The sequence below is a fragment of the Chiloscyllium punctatum genome, unplaced genomic scaffold (genome assembly GCF_047496795.1).
Source record: "Chiloscyllium punctatum isolate Juve2018m unplaced genomic scaffold, sChiPun1.3 scaffold_67, whole genome shotgun sequence".
Taxonomy (NCBI): domain Eukaryota; kingdom Metazoa; phylum Chordata; class Chondrichthyes; order Orectolobiformes; family Hemiscylliidae; genus Chiloscyllium; species Chiloscyllium punctatum.
Genome location: NW_027309801.1, coordinates 878648 through 885410, shown reverse-complemented (window position 1 = coordinate 885410; position 6763 = coordinate 878648).

The following is a 6763-nucleotide window of genomic DNA, read 5'->3' as shown; positions in this document are numbered from 1 at the left end:
CCTTGATTCCCCTTCCTGATTAAACCCCTCAGCCTGGAATATAACCCCTCGATTCCCCTTCCTGATTAACCCCTCGGACTGGAATATAACCCCTCGATTCCCCTTCCTGATTAAACCCCTCAGCCTGGAATATAACCCCTCGTTTCTCCTTCCTGATTAAACCCCTCGGCCTGGAATATAACCCCTCGATTCCCCCTTCCTGATTAATCCCCTCAGCCTGGAATATAACCCCTCGATTCCCCTTCCTGATTAAACCCCTCGGCCCTGAATATAACCCCCGGAATCCCCTTCCGGATTAAACCCCTCATCTAGGAATATGACACCTCGATTCCCCCTTCCGGATTAAACCCCTCGGCCTGGAATATAACCCCTCGATTCCCCTTCCTGATTAAACCCCTCAGCCTGGAATATAACCCCTCGATTCCCCCTTCCTGAATAAACCCCTCAGCCTGGAATATAACCCCTCGATTCCCCTTCCTGATTAAACCCCTCTGCCTGGAATATAACCCCTCGATTTCCCCTTCCTGATTAAACCCCTCAGCCTGGAATATAACCACTCGATTCCCCTTCCTGATTAAACCCCTCAGCATGGAATATAACCACTCGATTCCCCCTTCCTGATTAAACCCCTCAGCCTGGAATATAACCACTCGATTCCCCTTCCTGATTAAACCCCTCGGCCTGGAATATAATCCCTCGATCCCCCTTCCTGATTAAAGCCCTCAGACTGGAATATGACACCTCGATTCCCCCTTCCTGATTAAACCCCTCAGCCTGGAATATATCCCCTCCATTTCCCTTCCTGATCAACCCCCTCGGCCTGGAATATAATCCCTCGATTCCCCCTTCCTGATAAAACCCTACAGCCTGCAATATTATCCCTCGTTCCCACTTCCTGATTAAACCCCTGAGCCTGGAATAAAACCCCTTGATTCCCCCTTCCTGATTAAACCACTCGGCCAGGATTATAAACCCTCGATTCCCGCTTCCTGATTACACGCCTCGGCCAGGAATATAACCCCTCGATTCCCCCTTCCTGATTAAACCCCTCAGCCTGGAATATAACCCCGCGATTCCCCTTCCTGATTAAACCCCTCGGCCTGAAATATAACCCCTCGATTCCCCCTTCCTGATTAAACCCCTCGGCCAGGAATATAACCCCTCGATTCCCCTCCCTGATTAAACCTCTCGGCCCTGAATATGACCCCTGGATTCCCCTTCCTGATTAAACCCCTCAGCCTGGAATATAACCCCTCGATTGCCCCTTCCTGATTAAACCCCTCGGCCTGGAATATAATACCTCAATTCCCTTTCCTGATTAACCCCCTCAGCCAGGAATATAACCCCTCGATTCCCCTTCCTGATTAAACCCCTCAGTTTGGAATATAACCCCTCGATTCCCCCTTCCTGATTAAACCCCTCAGTCAGGAATATAACCCCTCGATTCCCCTTCCTGATTAAACCCCTCAGCCTGGAATATAACCCCTCGATTCCCCCTTCCTGATTAAACCCCTCGGCCCTGAATATAACCGCTCGATTCCCCCTTCCTAATTAAACCCCCGGCCCTGAATAAAAGTCCTCGATTCCACCTTCCTGATTAAACCCGTCAGCCAGGAATATAACCCCTCAATTTCCCTTCCTGATTAAACCCCTCAGCTTGGAAGATAACCCCTCGATTCCCCCTTCCTGATTAAACCCCTCGGCCCTGAATATAACCGCTCGATTCCCCCTTCCTAATTAAACCCCCGGCCCTGAATATACGTCCTCGATTCCACCTTCCTGATTAAACCCCTCAGCCTGGAATATAACCCCTCGATTCGCCCTTCCTGATTAAACCCCTCGGCCCAGAATATAACCCCTCGATTCCCCTTCCTGATTAAACCCCTCAGCCTGGAATATAACCCCTGGATTCCCCTTCCTGATTAAACCCCTCAGCCTGGAATATAACCCCTAGATTTCCCTTCCTGATTAAACCCCTCAGCCTGGTATATAACCCCTCGATTCCCCCTTCCTGATTAAAACCCTCAGCCTGGAATATAACCACTCGATTCCCCCTTCCTGATTAAACCCCTCGGCCTGGAATATAACCCCTTGATTCCCCTTCCTGATTAAACCCCTCGGACTGGAATATAACCCCTCGATTCCCCTTCCTGATTACACCCCTCAGCCTGGAATATAACCCCACGATTCCCCTTCCTGATTAAACCCCTCGGCCTGGAATATAACCCCTCGATTCCCCTTCCTGATTAAACCCCTCGTCCCTGAATATAACCCCCGGAATCCCCTTCCGGATAAACCCCTCGTCCAGGAATATGACACCTCGATTCCCCCTTCCGGATTAAACCCCTCGGCCTGGAATATAACTCCTCGATTCCCCTTCCTGATTAAACCCCTCAGCCTGGAATATAACCCCTTGATTCCCCCTTCCTGACTAAACCCCTCAGCCTGGAATATAACCCCTCGATTCCCCCTTTCCTGATTAAACACCTCGGCCAGGAATATAACCCCTCGATTCCCCTTCCTGATTAAACCCCTCTGCCTGGAATATAACCCCTCGATTTCCCCTTCCTGATTAAAAACCCCTCAGCCTAGAATATAACCACTCGATTCCCCTTCCTGATTAAACCCCTCAGCCTGGAATATAACCACTCGATTCCCCCTTCCTGATTAAACCTCTCGGCCTGGAATATAATCCCTCAATTCCCCTTCCTGATTAAACCGCTCAGCCAGGAATATAACCCCTCGATTCCCCTTCCTGATTAAACCCCTCAGACTGGAATATAATCCCTCAATTCCCCTTCCTGATTAAACCCCTCAGCCAGGAATATAACCCCTCGATTCCCCTTCCTGATTAAACCCCTCAGCCAGGAATATAACCCCTCGATTCCCCTTCCTGATTAAACCCCTCAGACTGGAAAAAAAACCCTCGATTCCCCTTCCTGATTAAACCCCTCAGCTTGGAATATAACCACTCGATTCCCCCTTCCTGATTAAACCCCTCAGTCAGGAATATAACCCCTCGATTCCCCTTCCTGATTAAACCCCTCAGCCTGGAATATAACCCCTCGATTCGCCCTTCCTGATTAAACCCCTCGGCCTGGAATATAACCCCTCGATTCCCCTTCCTGATTAAACCCCTCAGACTGGAATATAACCCCTCGATTCCCCTTCCTGATTAAACCCCTCAGCTTGGAATATAACCCCTCGATTCCCCCTTCCTGATTAAACCCCTCAGTCAGGAATATAACCCCTCGGTTCCCCTTCCTGATTAAACCCCTCAGCCTGGAATATAACCCCTCGATTCCCCCTTCCTGATTAAACCCCTCGGCCCTGAATATAACCGCTCGATTTCCCCTTCCTATTTAAACCCCCGGTCCTGAATATAAGTCCTCGATTCCACCTTCCTGATTAAACCCCTCAGCCAGGAATATAACCCCTCGATTCCCCTTCCTGATTAAACCCCTCACCTTGGAATATAACCCCTCGATTCCCCCTTGCTGATTAAACCCCTCAGTCAGGAATATAACCCCTCGATTCCCCTTCCTGATTAAACCCCTCAGCCTGGAATATAACCCCTCGATTGCCCCTTCCTGATTAAACCCTGCGGCCTGGAATATAATCCCTCAATTCCCCTTCCTGATTAAACCCCTCAGCCAGGAATATAACCCCTCGATTCCCCTTCCTGATTAAACCCCTCAGACTGGAAAAAAAACCCTCGATTCCCCTTCCTGATTAAACCCCTCAGCTTGGAATATAACCCCTTGATTCCCCCTTCCTGATTAAACCCCTCGGCGCCGAACATTACCCCACGATTCCCCCTTCCTGATTAAACCCCTCGGCTTGGAATATAACCGCTTGATTCCCCTTCGTGATGAAACCCCTCAGCCTGGAATATAACCCCTCGATTCCCCTTTCTGATTAAACCCCTCGTCCCTGAATATAACCCCCAGAATCCCCTTCCGGATAAACCCCTCGTCCAGGAATATGACACCTCGATTCCCCCTTCCGGATTAAACCCCTCGGCCTGGAATATAACTCCTCGATTCCCCTTCCTGATTAAACCCCTCAGCCTGGAATATAACCCCTTGATTCCCCCTTCCTGACTAAACCCCTCAGCCTGGAATATAACCCCTCGATTCCCCCTTTCCTGATTAAACACCTCGGCCAGGAATATAACCCCTCGATTCCCCTTCCTGATTAAACCCCTCTGCCTGGAATATAACCCCTCGATTTCCCCTTCCTGATTAAACCCCTCAGCCTAGAATATAACCACTCGATTCCCCTTCCTGATTAAACCCCTCAGCCTGGAATATAACCACTCGATTCCCCCTTCCTGATTAAACCTCTCGGCCTGGAATATAATCCCTCAATTCCCCTTCCTGATTAAACCGCTCAGCCAGGAATATAACCCCTCGATTCCCCCTTCCTGATTAAACCCCTCGGCGCCGAACATTACCCCACGATTCCCCCTTCCTGATTAAACCCCTCGGCTTGGAATATAACCGCTTGATTCCCCTTCGTGATGAAACCCCTCAGCCTGGAATATAACCCCTCGATTCCCCTTTCTGATTAAACCCCTCGTCCCTGAATATAACCCCCAGAATCCCCTTCCGGATAAACCCCTCGTCCAGGAATATGACACCTCGATTCCCCCTTCCGGATTAAACCCCTCGGCCTGGAATATAACTCCTCGATTCCCCTTCCTGATTAAACCCCTCAGCCTGGAATATAACCCCTTGATTCCCCCTTTCCTGATTAAACACCTCGGCCAGGAATATAACCCCTCGATTCCCCTTCCTGATTAAACCCCTCTGCCTGGAATATAACCCCTCGATTTCCCCTTCCTGATTAAACCCCTCAGCCTAGAATATAACCACTCGATTCCCCTTCCTGATTAAACCCCTCAGCCTGGAATATAACCACTCGATTCCCCCTTCCTGATTAAACCTCTCGGCCTGGAATATAATCCCTCAATTCCCCTTCCTGATTAAACCGCTCAGCCAGGAATATAACCCCTCGATTCCCCTTCCTGATTAAACCCCTCAGACTGGAATATAATCCCTCAATTCCCCTTCCTGATTAAACCCCTCAGCCAGGAATATAACCCCTCGATTCCCCTTCCTGATTAAACCCCTCAGCCAGGAATATAACCCCTCGATTCCCCTTCCTGATTAAACCCCTCAGACTGGAAAAAAAACCCTCAATTCCCCTTCCTGATCAAACCCCTCAGCTTGGAATATAACCCCTCGATTCCCCCTTCCTGATTAAACCCCTCAGTCAGGAATATAACCCCTCGGTTCCCCTTCCTGATTAAACCCCTCAGCCTGGAATATAACCCCTCGATTCCCCCTTCCTGATTAAACCCCTCGGCCCTGAATATAACCGCTCGATTCCCCCTTCCTATTTAAACCCCCGGCCCTGAATATAAGTCCTCGATTCCACCTTCCTGATTAAACCCCTCAGCCAGGAATATAACCCCTCGATTCCCCTTCCTGATTAAACCCCTCACCTTGGAATATAACCCCTCGATTCCCCCTTCCTGATTAAACCCCTCAGTCAGGAATATAACCCCTCGATTCCCCTTCCTGATTAAACCCCTCAGCCTGGAATATAACCCCTCGATTGCCCCTTCCTGATTAAACCCTGCGGCCTGGAATATAATCCCTCAATTCCCCTTCCTGATTAAACCCCTCAGCCAGGAATATAACCCCTCGATTCCCCTTCCTGATTAAACCCCTCAGACTGGAAAAAAACCCCTCGATTCCCCTTCCTGATTAAACCCCTCAGCTTGGAATATAACCCCTCGATTCCCCCTTCCTGATTAAACCCCTCGGCGCCGAACATTACCCCACGATTCCCCCTTCCTGATTATACCCCTCGGCTTGGAATATAACCGCTTGATTCCCCTTCGTGATGAAACCCCTCAGCCTGGAATATAACCCCTCGATTCCCCCTTTCTGATTAAACCCCTCAGCCTGGAATATAACCCCTCGAGTCCCATTCCTGATTAAATCGCTCGGCCTGGAATATAACCCCTCGATTCCCCTTCCTGATTAAACCCCTCGGCCAGGAATATAACCACTCGATTCCCCTTCCTGATTAAACCCCACGGCCTGGAATATTACCCCTCGATTCCCCTTCCTGATTAAACCCCTCGGCCTGGAATATAACCCCTCGATTCCCCTTCCTGATTAAACCCCTCGGCCTGAAATATAACCACTCGATTCCCCCTTCCTGATTAAACCCCTCGGCCTGAAATATAACCCCTCGATTCCCCCTTCCTGATTAAACACCTCAGCCTGGAATATAAACCCACGATTCCCCTTCCTGATTAAACCGCTCGGCCTGGAATATAACCCCTCGATTCCCCCTTCCTGCTTAAACCCCTCGGCCAGTATTATAAACCCTCGATTCCCCCTTCCTGATTAAACGCCTCGGCCAGGAATATAACCCCTGGATTCCCCTTCCTGATAAAACCTCTCAGCCTGGAATATAACCCCTCTATTCCCCTTCCTGATTAAACCCCTCAGCCTGGAAAATAACCCCTCGATTCCCCTTCCTGATTCAACCCCTCAGCCTGGAATATAACCCCTGAATACCCCCTTCCTGATTAAACCCCTCAGCCTTGAATATAACCCCTCGATTTCCCCTTCCTGATTAAACCCCTCAGCCTGGTATATAACGCCTGGATTCCCCTTCCTGATTAAACCCCTCAGCATGGAATATAACCCCTCGATTTCCCTTCCTGATAAAACCCTCCAGC